This window comes from Cornus florida, unplaced genomic scaffold (assembly GCF_030987335.1).
Source record: "Cornus florida cultivar Cherokee Brave unplaced genomic scaffold, ASM3098733v1 CherokeeBrave_3.0.0_Hap2_Chr04, whole genome shotgun sequence".
Taxonomy (NCBI): domain Eukaryota; kingdom Viridiplantae; phylum Streptophyta; class Magnoliopsida; order Cornales; family Cornaceae; genus Cornus; species Cornus florida.
Genome location: NW_026775574.1, coordinates 69,300,754 through 69,316,692, shown reverse-complemented (window position 1 = coordinate 69,316,692; position 15,939 = coordinate 69,300,754).

The following is a 15,939-nucleotide window of genomic DNA, read 5'->3' as shown; positions in this document are numbered from 1 at the left end:
GAGTAATTGAGCTCCATCATCCAACATAACACTCCACCTAAGTTCAAAGATCCCGGTGCTCCGACCATCTCATGTGTAATTGAAACCCATGAAGTTTGTAGAGCTTTTCTTGACTTAGGGGCGAGTGTCAATTTGATTCCTTACTCCGTGTATGTCTAACTAGGTTTGAATGAGTTGAAGCCAACTTCGGTGGTGCTTCAATTAGCGAATAGATCCGTTAAAACTCCTAAGGGCATGGTTGAGGACATTCTTATCAAGGTTGACAAGTTTTACTTTTTGGTTGATTTTGTAGTCCTTGATACCGAACCGGTTGCTAATCCTACCAACCATATTCAAATCATCTTAGGAAGGCCATTTTTTGCTACTGTAAATGCAACTATCAATTGTAGATCCGGGGTTATGGACCTTTCTTTTGATAACATGATGGTTAAGCTTAATATATTCAATGTAAGTAGACATCCCATTGATGAAGACGAGTGTTGCCTCATAGATGTCTCAGATGAGATTGTGGAGGAGTCCATTCCTTCAATGGTTATAAAAAAAACCAACTGAGGACAATCTTTCATCTCTTTTAGCCTAGGATCCTCTTGCATCTTGTCTCCTTGAAATGTATGAAAGTTATGAGTTTGACAATGAGGGATCAATAAGTGACATTAATGAATTAATGGAATCCGTTGAAAGTTTGGATTTTTCACCTTGGAAAACTCCAAAAGAACATCTTCCTCCACTCTCTAGCACTTCACTGGTTCCGTCTTTGGTATCTCCACCCACTCTTGAGCTTAAAACTCTCCCTCCCGATCTTAAGTATGCCTTTTTAGGCCCAAAAGAGACTCTTCCGGTCATCATCTCTTCAAATCTTGAAAAAGATCAAGAGAGTTCTCTTTTGGATGTGCTTATAGAAAATAAGGAAGCTATTGGATAGAGTGTGGCAGATTTAAAGGGAATTGACCCTTCCATTTATATGCATCGCATTCTTATGGAAGATGATACAAAACCTTTTAGAGACGCCCAAAGGAGATTGAATCCCAACATGAAAAAAGTGGTTAGAAAGGAAGTTGTTAAGCTTTTAGATGCCGGTATCATTTATCCAATCTCTGATAGCAAATGGGTGAGCCCAACTCAAGTAGTTCCCAAGAAATCAGGGATTACGGTGGTTGAAAATGTAAAAGGTGAGGCAATTTCTAAGCGTACCGCCAATTCATGGCATGTATGCATTGACTACCGCAAATTAAATGCAACCATTAGAAAAGATCATTTCCCTTTGCCATTCATTGATCAAATTCTAGAGAGATTGACTAGACAACAATATTATTACTTCCTTGATGGCTATTCGGGTTATAATCAAGTAGCCCTTGACCCCTTAGACCAAGAGAAAACCATATTTACTTGTCCCTTTGCTTATAGACGGATGCCTTTTGGTTTATGCAATGCTCCCGTAACATTCCAAAGGTGTATGATATCAATTTTCTCGGACATGGTGGAAGAGTATCTTAAGGTCTTTATGGATAATTTTTCCGTTTTTGGGTTTTCATTTGATGCATGCCTCAAAAATCTAAATTTGGTGCTTAAAAGATGTCGTAAAACAAACCTTGTTCTTAGTTGGGAGAAGAGTCATTTCATGATTCAAGAAGGTATTGTTTTGGGTCATGTCATCTCAAAAAAGGGAATTGAGGTTGACAAAGCAAAAGTTTAGCTTATCTTTGAATTACCTCCACCTTCAACGGTGAGAGAGGTTCGTTCCTTTTTAGGTCATGCCGGCTTTTTTCACTGTTTCATTAAAGATTTTAGCAAGATTGCTAAACCCTTGTGCAATCTACTTACCAAGGAAACACCATTCGTCTTCGATCAAACATGCCTGGATGTTTTTTATAAATTGTGTGACTTATTGTCATCTGCTCCTATTATGCAACCTCCCAATTGGTCCTTACTGTTTGAAATAATGTACGATGCTTCTGATTATGCCATGGGAGCAGTTTTGGGGCAAAGGGTAGGAAAACTTCCATACGCCGTATACTATGGAAGCAAGACCCTCTCAGGAGCTCAATTGAATTACTTCACCACCGAGAAGGAATTACTTGCCGTAGTGTACGCTCTTGATAAATTTCGGTCCTACCTCTTAGGATCAAAAGTCATTGTCTATTTTGATCATGCTGCTTTGAGGCATCTTTTGACCAAGAAAGAAATAAAGCCTCTTTGATAAGATGAATTTTGCTTCTTTAGGAATTCGATTTGAAATTAAGATAAGAAAGGCACCGAAAATGTGGTTGCCGATCATCTTTCAAGATTAGTGGTAGAATCTTTCTCAAGCCCACCAATTCATGATTCATTTCCGGATGAACAATTATTCCAAGTTTCTAATAGACAAATGCCTTGGTTTACCGACATTGTGAATTTTCTGGCAATTGGCAAACGTCCGACCAATTGGTCAAAACAAGCGAAGAAACGGTTCTTTGCTAACATCCGGAATTACTATTGGGAAGATCCTGTTTTGTTTCGATATTGTCCAGATCAAATTGTGAGAAGGTGCATTCCCGACAGTGAAATTCTAAGTGTGCTTGTGTTTTGCCATACCCTTACACGTGGTGGGCATTTTAGTGCAAAGAAGACCAACTTGAAGGTGCCTCAAAGTGGGTTATTTTTGCCCACCATCCATAGAGATGCCTACAATTTTGGTAAGGAGTGTGAGAAATGTCAAAAAATGGGTTCAATGTCGAGAAGAGATATGATGCCTTTAACAAATATTCTTGTTGTCAAAATCTTTGATATTTGGGGTATTGATTTTATGGGTCCTTTCCCTATATTTTATGGACATCAATACATTTTGCTTGTCGTTGACTATGTTTCTAAATAGGTGGAGGCTTGTGCTATCAAAACCAATGACCACTCCGTGGTTGTCCAATTCATCAAATCTAATATCTTTACTCGTTTTGGTATGCCAAGAGCAATGATTAGTGATGGAGGAAAGCATTTTTGCAATCAATTCTTAAGGAAATTATTTCGTAAGTACTCCGTTACTCATAAAGTCTCCACTCCCTACCATCCTCAAATAAGTGGGCAAGTAGAAGTGTCAAATCGGGAAATTAAGCATATTCTTAAGAAAACGGTTAACACAACTCGAAAAGATTGGTCACGCAAATTGAATGATGCTTTGTGGGCTTACCGAACGGCATATAAGACTCCCATTGGCATGTCTCCTTATAAACTTGTGTATGGAAAGCCTTTCCATCTCCCAGTTGAGCTAGAACACAAAGCTATGTGGGCAATTAAAAAGCTCAATCTTAACCTTGACAAAGCTGGAGAGAACCGATTACTCCAATTGAATGAGTTGGAAGAGTTAAGACACAATGCCTATGATAATGCCAAACTTCACAAAAAGAGAACTAAAGCTTTTCATGACAAACACATTGTGAAGAAATCTTTTGAGCCGGGTCAAAAAGTTTGGCTTTTCAACTCTAGGTTAAAACTCTTTCCCGAAAAATTGCCAACCAAATGGGAAGGCCCTTATGAGATCATCTCTGTTGCACCGCATGGGACAGTTGAAATTCAAAGCTTAAAGAATGGCAACACATTTAAGGTGATGGGCAAATGTTGAAACCCTACATTGAGGGACAAGTTTTTCAAAGGTATATGGAAGCTGCCCTTTTGGTAGATCCAATTTATGAAGAGATTTAGTAATACATTCAATGTTTTCAATAAGATGTTCGAATTCTTCCTTAATTGTTCCTGTTTGATCGATCTTGGAATAGGTTCGATCGATCGAACATTATCTTTGCATCCAATCATCTCTCAGTTCCATCGATTGAGAATTTCTTGCATATTTCATCTCTCTGTGTATCGATCGAACTTCATTTCAGATCGATTTGAGTCTTCCAAGATCGATCAAGCTTTTTCTTCGATCGATCTCAGTTCCATACTTAGAAAAAATTTGGATCTCTGCATATTTCAGCTCTCAGTGTATCGATCGAACTTATCTGCAGGATTTCACATTTCCGATCGATCTGAAGCTACAAAAAAAATAATAATAATAATAAATAAATAAAATAAATAAATAAATAAATAAATAAAAATCTCTTGATCTTTTAAAGCAGCATTCCGTCCTGCTAGAGACATTAAATTTACCAATCATTATTCATATTTTCTTGCATTTTGTTTAATCTTGCTTTCATAAAAAAATAAATAAATAAATAAATAAAATCTTTTTCACTATTGTACCCTTATGTGTAGTTATGCATACTTTCATGCTTTAGTTAGGGCTTGATCTCATATCTCTCTTTCATCTTGTGTTATATTGCCTTAGAATGCATGATTTGATTATTATTATCCCATTTGATATTTGATGTGAGTTTACTTGTGTGGTTATTCAAATAGGTTATTGATTCTAAGTTTGGGAGGAGACCCTTTTCATATTGGATCATTGGCAGGCTTTATGTTTTCGCCGCCACTATATACTCTTTCCATCTTTTCCATTGTTCTCATTGTACATTGACGACAATGTGCGGTTTAAGTTTGGGGGTAAGGTGACTTTGTTGCATTCTACTTAAGTTGAGACTTAATTGCATGATTGAGATTTGAGATCCATGTTAGCTATGATTTTGATCTTTTAAGGACTATATGGCTTAAAATTTAAAAATTACTTGACTTGAGAGTCCAATACTCCTTGTATGCCTTATGGATGCCATTAAGGAGTAAATTTTTTGAAAGATTGATATTTTGCTTGCACTTGTGGTCCACGTCATCCTAATTTTGTAATTGTTTTGAGATTCACTCTAGGATTCTACACTAGCACAGGCGCACACTAGCATTCATTTGTGGGGTACATGCTTTGTTGATTATTGAATTGGTTATATCCCAATTAGGCTAGTAGTGCATTGAAAGCTTTCATTTTGATAAAGATGGATAACAAACCCTTTTCATTGAGTAGCTGGGATTCTAGCCTCATCAAGCACTAAATTTCTCGTGCCGAAAGGTAGAGGGCCCAAACTCAAGGTTAATAATTGAATGCTATGAAAAAAATAAATTTAAAAAAAAAAAAGAGTTGCAAAAGCAATATAAAAAAGTGAGGACTTCTCCTAAAAGGTGAGAAGTGGGAAATGATTAGATGGATGTTGTTTTGATTTGTAACCTAATTGATTTGAGCTTGTAAGTCCTTAGGGGTGTTTGAACACCTAGTACCCTAAAGCCGTCTAGTTTGGGAGTCATTGACTTAACGTTCGACCTCATGGATCACTACAAAGCTTAATAGATCACTACATTGCACTATGCTTCCATCTTTGATCCTTAGGATAGTTAAAAAAATAATAATAAATAAATCGAGTGAAAAGAATAAGTGCACCTAGATCAATAAAACTTTAATAAAAGGTCTACTCTTTGTCTTGATGATCGGTACTAGATTTGTGTGCTAGTTTGAGCGTAAGGATGTGATCATTTCTTTAGTTGGCTTAGATAACAACATATTTGATGCCGGTCCACTCAAAAAGGATTCTAGAGTTGTTTTGATTTGCCTGATCATTTTCTTGATGTGTGGAGGACCATACTTGCTTGCTTGATGTTGATGCCGGTCCACTCAAAAAGGATTCTAGCGTTATCCATTTATTGCTTTTTAGTTCATAGTTGTATAGTCATTCATTTCATTCCTTTACTTCGTAGTTCATTGCTAGGGACTAGCAATATTTAAGTTTGGGGGTGTGATGAGCGCTGAAAAATACGCAATTAAACCCCTTAAGTTTAGGTATTCTAGGACCTTTATCGATCTTACTTTCCCGTTTTAGACTAATTTCATGTTATTGCCCTTTTTAGGTACTTATCCCAAAAATAAGTTAATTCATCCAAATAAGAGCTTAAAAGAAGCAATCCCAAGCTGAATGGAAGAAAGGAGCAAAGTGGAAGCAAAATAAAGCAAAGTGTAGAAATCAACAAGTTCGATCGATCTCAACATTCCTTCGATCGATCAGAGCAACATCGATCTAGACACTTCAAGATGGATCCAAGTAATTGGCGTTATCCAAAAGATCTCAGCATGTTCGATCGATCCAACCATTCTTCGATCGATCGAAAATATTCGATCTTATCCACACCTACCACCCCACCTACCACTCTTGTCTCTTTCCCAAAATATCTCAGAGATTTGTCTTTATTCAAAAAGGCCCCGCCAAGAATGATCGATCTCTGCAGCATTCGATATATCTCACCTCAGTTCAATCGATCTCAACATAGTTCGATCGATCGAACCCTCTCAAGTGCGAATTAAATCAAATTCCAACTCATCAAAAGTTGTCTCATTTTGCAATCATTGCAAGGACCCTAGTGCACGAATCTAGACCATTGGGTGTGACACTTAAGACTCCTATATAAGGATTTTGAACCTTTTTTACACATAGCTTGGAAGATCTTCAATACACACATACTTAGAAACATTCTTAGAGAGAAATAAAGGAGAGGATGAGAGGCTAGAGACATATTCTTGGGAGTTCTTCCATTCTTCTAGTTTCCATCAAGAAGGAGGTCATTCCTACCATGGAAATAGCCCTTGAGGGTTGGATGACTACTTCAATACGTGGCTAAACATCTTCTTGGGGCTAAAGTTAGCCCTAAGCATGCCTTCTAGACTCTAATGCTTTGTATTTTGAGGGGATTTGTGTTGTAATCTTGTCTTGACACTTATTTTATGTATGAATCTTGTTTATTCAATGATTTGTGCGGTTTAATACTTCCGATTGATCATTTCATTCTATCCATATGTCTATGTATGCTAGAATAGAAGTTCATGTGTTTATCTCTAATTTTTGTGTCATTGATGCATGTCTATGTGTGTTGATGCTATAGATCTAGAGATTGTCAAGGCATAGTGCTTAATAGAATACTATTGTGGTTTATTTGATGGTTTATACTCATGTCTTGATGGATTGTGCCTCTCTCTTAGTTTATTTAGTTTAATTTTCTGGCCCTTAGCTTAGTTGTAGTGTAGTTGCCTTAGTTGTTAGATGGGAGGACAATCCGTGCTTGTTGTTTGATGTTCCATGCTTATGAATGCAAGTAGTATTATTCTCTAACCATGTGATGTGTTTGGATTGTGAGTTTAAAGGAAGGATTAATGGCTTAATTTGATGTATTATGCTATTCACTAGGTTGCTTAGACAATATATGCTTAATTGGTCATTCATGCTTATTGAAACAATCAATCACACACTCTCAAATTGCAACACATGTTTCCCCTCATTAATTATACATTGAATGTCTAGAATGGTGATGTTTAGTGGTGACCTCTAGACACCAAGACCTCACTCTCTTGTTTTCTCTAAATTTCATTTAAATTGTTTGCTCTACATTGAACTTGTTTAGTTTAGCTTGTAATCTAATCAACCAAACACACCACCTTTTGATCACTCGACCTACTAATCCTATACATTGTTCCCATTGCAAGCATGCCTATAATCCCTTGGGACGATCCCTACTTGCCCTAGCTATATTTTTAGTTAGAGGTAGTAGTGGTTTTTATAAATTTAAAACTTGGCCACATTGCTCACACTCTTAGTGCACATTTTTAGACGTTGGTCCGACGACACACCGGATTCGATTATAACCTGAATGGCCATCCATAAAAGACATTATTTTATGCTTAGCGACCTAATCAATATGTTAATCGGCCACTGGCATTGGATATTCATCTTTTGGAGTGGCAGTATTTAAATTACGAAAATCTACACAAATCCTAAGTTTGTCATTTTTCTTTATTACTGGAACAACATTAGATAACCGTTCAACATACCTGACCGTTCTGATAAATCCTGCCTTGAGAAGTCGTTCAATTTCTTCCTTAATTTTGAGCATCACGTCCAAAGACATCCACTTTGATGGTTACTTATATGGCTGAAAATCTTTCTTGATAGGCAATCTGTGTTTTACCAGTTCCTATGCTAGGCCAGGCATTTCTTCATAACTCCCAGCAAAGCAATCCTTATATTCCTTTAATAATTTGATCAAATCGGCCTAGAAATTAGGCTCAAGCAAAGCACTAACAAATAGTGGCCGATAATCTTCTTCAGTACCAACATTAATTTCATATAAAAGATCCTGAACCTCTACCTTATTATCTTCCATCCTGAAAGAGGCTGACTCCAGATCTTCAAGTTGGATTGTATCTAACTTTTCAAAACCTTCTTCAACTATATCGGCCGTACTGGCCATACTTCTTCATATAATTGCTCTTCTCCGGCCAATCTCTTTTCAGCCAGATATGCTTTCAGTCTTATTCAAGCAACCCTGAAAGCTTGCCGCTTCTTTTCTTCTTTATTGGTGTGATCCATTGGAAACGTCTTTAATTTCCTTGATGGTTGACCTGAAAATATCAATTTTTGGCTGAACTACTCTTGTCAATAAGTTTTCAATATCAGTACTAACTAGGTTTTTCTTCATTGTTGCTGCTGTTGGTCGTCCTATCCTATTAATGCCAACAAATTTGATAGGTACAATAGTTTCATCATAAAATGCAGCTTCAGCCGAATACACCCTGACAATAAAGGGTTTATTATCGGCCTCAACAATTTTTACCTCATTTCCATCCCAAAAAATCAATATTTGATGCAATATTGATGGGATACACATACTAGGGTGAATTCAATCTCGGCCTACAAGGAGATTATAGGTCGCGGTTGACTCAATGATAAAGAAGGTCGTGAAGGATGTTTTTCCACCAATAGTAATTTCCAAAGGCAGAATACATTTAGTATTACTAGATCCTCCATTAAAACCACTGATGGCCACGTCGGTTGGAACCACATCATCCATGGTCTTGCCCAATTTTTTCAAAGTAGTTGTTGGAATGACATTTACCACTGAACCATTATCGACCAACACCTTATTGATTGGCTCTCCTTCAACCCATACCTTAACATATAACGGCCTTAACTATTGTGTCATAGCCAGTGGTGGTTTTTCAAAGATGATTTTATCTGCCTCAGTTGATTAGTCTTGAGAGACCAATCCTACCCTGGTCGATAAACACTTTGAATCATTCTTAATTTTGAAGATTCAACCTCATCCTTATGCTCGGCTAATGTTACATCCCTGTTCATCATTGGCTCTGTCCTTGCTTCAAACATAGAAGGTAAAACAGATACTATATTATAATTTACCTCATCTGGAAGGGAGCCAAAATGAATGCTGTACTTGGCTGCATGCTTTGGATCTTGATCTAGCTGATCATCTTTCTCCTCATAAAAGGATCCCTCATTCCCAAAAGATATAGCAACCTCCTTGTCTTCAGCCTCCCCTGGTTCATCTTCCTTAGCTGGTTGATCCTGATCGATTTTTACTTCTTTTCTTCTAAGTTTTGTATTCTTCCTTGGCATCCTCCTTTTTTGAGTATGTGTAGGAGGCCGCTTAGGAAACTTCGGATGATTCACTCGAGTCCATCTACCTTGTTCAACCAAAGGAGGTCTAACCGTTCTTACATGGCTAGATTATATCCCCTTTTGAACCCATACTTCTGACTGCATTACTGGTTTCCTTTTGAAACTGGGATAGGAATGTTGCTCTGGCAGAATTCTGTCAGCCACAGATCTTTCTGACCGAATGATTCTTACTGCCCTTGGCCCGTTCTCTTTGAATATTGGTCGATTGACTTCTTCAGGATTTTGTCTAAGTTGATGACCCAACCTTTCATGGACACTACGTTTCCTGGTCGATTGCAAATAGTTCCTCTTGTCTTGATTATTCCCACGGCCTTTTGCAATTTGGGCAACAGCCGTGGTTGATGAGGGAAATTTGAGCTTCCCTCAACTGATTTTCCAAGTCCTTTACCCTCTGCTTATCGCTGCTGGCTGATGATGAACTGTCAAGAACTTTTGGTAACCTTTCTTGTTTACCATTTTCAGTGACTTTTTCAAGTGCTAGGCTGATTACATTGGTATTTATAATATTAGGAAATGGATCACCATCGACCCCCATCACTTCTGGCTTCTTTTCAAAAAATTTAAAAATACCTTTATTAATTGCTTTTTGCAATACATTTTTAAATACATAACAATTATTAGTAGAATAATTCCATGAATTATGATATTTGCAGAACTCTTTCCCTTTAGAATTAGTGATTGATGGTATGTTATGTATTTTTGGCAGAGCAATTTGTTTGTCGGCCAACAAATGATCAGAAATTTGTTCTGTCTTGGCCAGATCAAACGTATAAATCTTATCAGTATCGGTCGTGCCCTTCTTGGCTAATGAAGTTGATGGCTAAGTACCACTTGTAGATGTTTTTGGTTTTGCCAAAGCCTCACATACATAAGGTTTCTTAATAATAATTTCAACAAAATTGGCATCAAGATTTTCCTCTTCAACCACATCAGTTGAAAATACTTCATAATTGGATCTCTACAGTACATACCTTTAGAGGAATTTTTTCGTTCTTTCTCCTCCTTGAGATCAACTCATACCTGGTAGCTTTCTCGGCCAGGTCGTACATGTCATGAAATGGGACTCCTTCAAACCTCTTCCGGAGTTCAAAATCAAGGTCATTTAAAGCTAAATGGATGTACTTTCGTTTTAGAAGAGGTACACGGCATCTCAATCTTGCCCTCCTGAACCTTGTAATGAATGTCTCCACCTATTCACTAGGCAATTGGCTCAGCCTGGATAAATCGGCCAGAGATGTTTCTGTCTCCGTACGGTAGAATTGATTGTGAAATAACTCCTCTATCTGTGGCCAATTAAAAATAGAGTTAGGTGGTAGACGAATATTCTATGAAAAAGCTGCCTTTGTTAAAGAGTTAGGAAAAAGCCTTAATTTTAACCATAGGCTCACACTGGCCTCTCCACATTGAACTGTGAAACGGCTAATGTGTTCCACGGTCGATTGATCCCCTTTTCCACTAAAGGTTACAAAGTCAGGGACTTTATATCCTCTAGGAAACTCAACTTGATCTACCACTTCTGAATATGGAGTTCTATAGATTGGTCGGCCAACACCTCTAAGTTTCAAGCCATACTCTTGGGTAAGTAAATCAGCTAATTGACCTCGGTCTAGCATGACCTGTGCTGGCTGATTTACTACTGGTGGTACCTGATTAAAAACTGGTGGCTGATTAGCCACTGGTTGATAGTAATTCGGCCAATCATGTGGTTAATTAGCCATATTTTGCCCCCCTAGCCCAACCTATGGCTGCATATGATTATACGGTGGGTTTGGGGGTCTCTACCTGATTTGATTGCCCCCGTGTTCATAGGTACCTGAGGAAGGTTTTGGTGGAATTACCTATGGCAGCGGATTTGCTACTGGCAGTTGATTAAAACTTGACACAGTAGGCCGCGGATGTTGATTAAAACCTGACACAGTAGGCCGCGGATGGTTCTCTTACATTGGTGGAGTATTCACCGGCTGACTTGATGTTACACCTGGTTGGAGTATCATTATTGGTGGCCATGGCTGTGATGATTCAATATCCCTATCTGGCCTAGTAAGTTGTGACGGATTTGACTAAAGAGCTTATTCCTGATTGTTGGAGCTGCTAGCTTGAGTCGGCCTGTTCAAAATGGCAGTTGAGAGTTGGGACATAGTTTCATGCTTGTCATTATGACGTGCACTCATCCTTCCCATTGCGTCCACCATAGAGCTCACCTGTGCTTGAATTATTGATAATTCATCAGTAGGACCCACTGTAAAGCTCTTAGCCTAAACTGGCTGATGTCCTTCCTCCAAATCTTCATCAGTAGCAATGGCCTTAGAATTTTTTGTAAGCCGTGGAGGCATTTTTGTTTCTTTTAACACCCATTAGTGATCCTACTGGGTGTACCAAAATATGTTCGCGCGGTTTTATATTCACACTGGTCGATGGAATTTTGTAGGCGTGCCAGAGTATTTGTATAAAATATTCAAAACTATGAATTGAACACCAACCTATCCATTTTTCGTTGGTTGACTTCAGGCGAATGTGTGGGAGAGAGAATAGTAAGAACTCCCAGTAAGGTTCTTTTTCTACCTTATTTGTAAGAACTTTTTTTATAAAAGTGTTAAAAGAAATAAAAATGCAATTTAAAGTAAATGAACTGACTGAATTGAAATAGACAATAAAGGAAATTGGCCGAATTGAAATAAACTGAAAAGTAATGTTTGCAATAGAATGGAATAGCCGAATTGAAATGACTATAATCTGATCAAAGATTTGTCATTGAATCCGTTGCATAAAACAATGATTAAATTTATAAATAGCATAATTAAGCATTACAAAAGAAGAATAAGTTACTGGAACTTAGTTTCTTCGAATGAAATTTGTCATTTGGACAAAACATTTGAAGATAAGATGACGTTGAGTCAATTGATGAATTTTGGATTCACACTGCTTTGTGGGTGGTGCTGGACGAATTGGAATGAATTACAATACTTCTATTTATAGAAGTCTTTAATCAACTTATTCCCTAAATAATTGCTCTGAAAATCCTCTTCTCCTTGATTTTCTTTTCTTCGTAATTCAAACTGGGTCAAAACCCATAAATATTTCTACTTCCTTTTATTTCTTGCTTTAGTTGAATATCTTTGCTAGAAAAAAACCTTCATTGATTTAGTCAATGCTAATTGCTATAACGTTGCTGAAAAGTTGCTAATTTTTAGCAACTTCTTTCCTTAAGCTTGGCAGCCGTATTTTCCTTAAATGACCCAATAGCCATTTGTAACTTTTAAACTTAACCATATCATGACTCATGCGGCTACTCCTTTTTCGAATTCCTTCTCCAACTAAATCCCTATTTCATAGGGATTTTATTTTAGCCGAAACTCTAGTATTTCTTTCCTAGTCAAACAATCCATTTGACTTAAATCAAATATTAGTTGCTATATTTCTGTAACAACCTTATTGATAAGGTGACTGAATATACTTCCCTAAATCTTCTCATAATTATTCTCAATTGGCCGTCTTCTCACAAAATCATATTAAACACTTGTCGGCTCCTCACTGGTCCACGTCACCGTTGAGGTGGCTGCTAAGTCTTGGTGTCAATAGTTCCCTAGAACATTTTTTTATTTTTATTTTTTATTATGGTTTATCATGTTGTAAAATTGTAGTTGGGAATGGTAGTTGAAAAAAAAAATGGTGGTTGTGTCAGAAAATAACATTTTAGATGAAATGTATCATTGGAGTATAATTGCTAAAATATACCATTTTGACACTGTAACACCTCTCAAAATATAACTTTGGCATGCAAAAATAGCATTTTGCATTTGGATGGTCTTATTACAAAGTAGTTTATAAATTATGATCCTAATTGATCAAAAAATTATTATTTTAACCTTTCTTAATTTATTTTAAAAGAGCAAAATAACCCTCCTTCTATCTCTAACCTGTCATCTACTCCATCACCAGGTGCCTCTGCAACTCAAAAATAATAATTAGTGCGGATAGCAAAATCAGAGTTATAAACAATAAACAACAATTTCATCAATCAATACATTGAATAGACTTATAAAATCAGTAAATTTCACATAAATGTATAAGAATTGAACAGAACTTGATTTGCTCGTTTAACAAGCCAAAAAAAAAAAAAAATGATTGAACAATGTAGAATCAAAAAATTATAATTAGTTCTGAAACCCACAAAAATAGAACTTCCAAATTCTCATATATGTTTTATATAGGTAATATAAGGACCATATGGTATGTTTTTCCCGAGAGAGAGGAAAAAATAAAAAATAAAAAATAAAAAAATATATAAAAGATCTTCTATGCTATGCTTTGATGGCAGTAAGTTGAGTGGAGGCTTTCATTTTCTCAGTGCTAAACATGAAGAGAAGAAAAAATTAGAACCCAATTCCTTGCAAATCTAATCCAATATAAGAGAAAAAAAGGGATTATATAAACTGCAAAAACTGATCCAAAGAAAATTTTAAGTACAATTTAGTAGCTACACCCATAAGAAAATTGTTTCCGAAAAACCTAATTTTCACTCTTCAAGCACCAATTATTCCAAACACAAAATAAAACTCTAATTCCTGCACCAGCAACAAAAAATTGACCCCCAAAATCTGAAATTTTAGTTACCAGATCCCCAAACAAAACAAACCCCATTACTCAGTTCAAGAAGTGATTATTTATTTATTTTGCATCCAAAGTAAATGCCTTCCACAAGAACCACCGTCCCCAACCAGGACGGCGAGATGTGCTACAGAGGATGAACCGCACCGGCGGCGACGATGCATGGAGTGAACGTCAATGATTATTCATTTATTCAATTTCTTTTCGGCGACGATGCATGGAGTTGTAATATGTACTTGTTTATTACCTAATTATTTTGATATTCTCGATTTTTTAGTGTGGATCTGATCAATCCATGTTTAGAAATTAGGGAATATCACATAATAACCGGGATCTTAACTTTAGAATCGACAAGGGTTTAAGGGATGTGGCGAGATGCTCTTTTGCTGTTGGGCATTTGTCCACTTTCAAGTTTCCTCTCAACCAATTTTAACTTTGGGTGCTTTTAGTCTTAAAATTAAACCCCCTCAGGTTAATCCCAACTTCTTTAAAATCTTATCCTGCCTTTTGGCTCTGAACCAGACTAAAAGGCTTACCCTCAGACTTGCTGACCTTCTTACTTGTTAGGAGGGTAGATACCACCTTCACCCTCGTGGTGGGAAGGCCATGGTCCCTAGCCTGGGTTCTTCTAATAAATACTGGAAGGAGAGGATCATTCAAGTTGGTGGTCTGTGACGCACCTCTGCCTTTCGGGAGTTTATCGTGCCAACCAGTTTTCATACCCCGTGTGTTCATGAGTTTAACGACTCTAGTGAGTCCTATTGCTTTGTTTGTGAAGTTAAGCTTTTTCACTCTATTTATAGAATATTTACTTGATTTAATATGAGACAGAGATAGTATTTGTATATATATATATACACAATATTTATATTAAAAAGAATAAAATATGCGATGGAGGCTTGGAGCTAGCAGCCTCCTAACAGGCCCTTGAATCTATTACTAAGAAAAGATCAAACAAATCAGAGCTCATAAAAACCAGCGGAAGGAGAAACTCAAAAGTAGGAAAACATCAATACCCTTACATTGATGGGACCAAAGTAAACCCACACCTAAATAAAGATCTAGTTGTAAAAATGTCGCTGTGGGGAAGGTTGGTTGAATCAATTCTAAATTTAATATCAGATTCGGTGTTACCAAACATAATCATTATATTAAAAAACACATAGGTTAATGGGAGTAGAAGTTAGGTATATATACACATGTAAAATGAACCAATTAGGATGTACACACACACGCGCGTGTGTGTATATATATATATACACACACACACAAAATAATGTCTTACACACCGGTGAACAAAAAAAAACATAACAATCATATTTAATTTAGAATTGCTCAATAGTGAGAGCAAGAGAAGCTTCTAAGTGTGGAAAACAAGATGTCCAAAAATTATGTAACGTCACTAATACAACCAATCGTACATAGAATTAAAATAAACTCATGTATTGTTGAATTTGTTGGGTGTGAAACATTGTCAAGTTATCTAGTTGGTAGCCTATTCAATTTCCTAAACAAGTAAATCCTTGTTCAAATCTCCCCTCCTCGTAATTGGAGGAAGGCTGGTTGAATTATGCCGAAAGTGAATAACGCAGATCAACCGTTGGATTTGAAATCAAAGAATGTGATTTCATTCTTCTCATTCTTTGCCTTTCATTAATTCATTTAATATATTACAAGTGGCATTGGATGAGAGGTTTTCAAGAGCGAGAATTAATTAGATTTAGAACTTTCTACATAACAGAAATTTCCTTTGTAACTGTAGTCTTTTCTAGTTAGCCGACGACCTCACTTTAGATTAACTTAATTGTGTTCTAAAAATCATAAAGCAAAAAAATCATCGCGGCCAAATTTAATAAGACAATAAAGTATTTATATAAACTGTTTAGTGAAAGCAAAATTTATGTCGGCAATGAGAAATTTA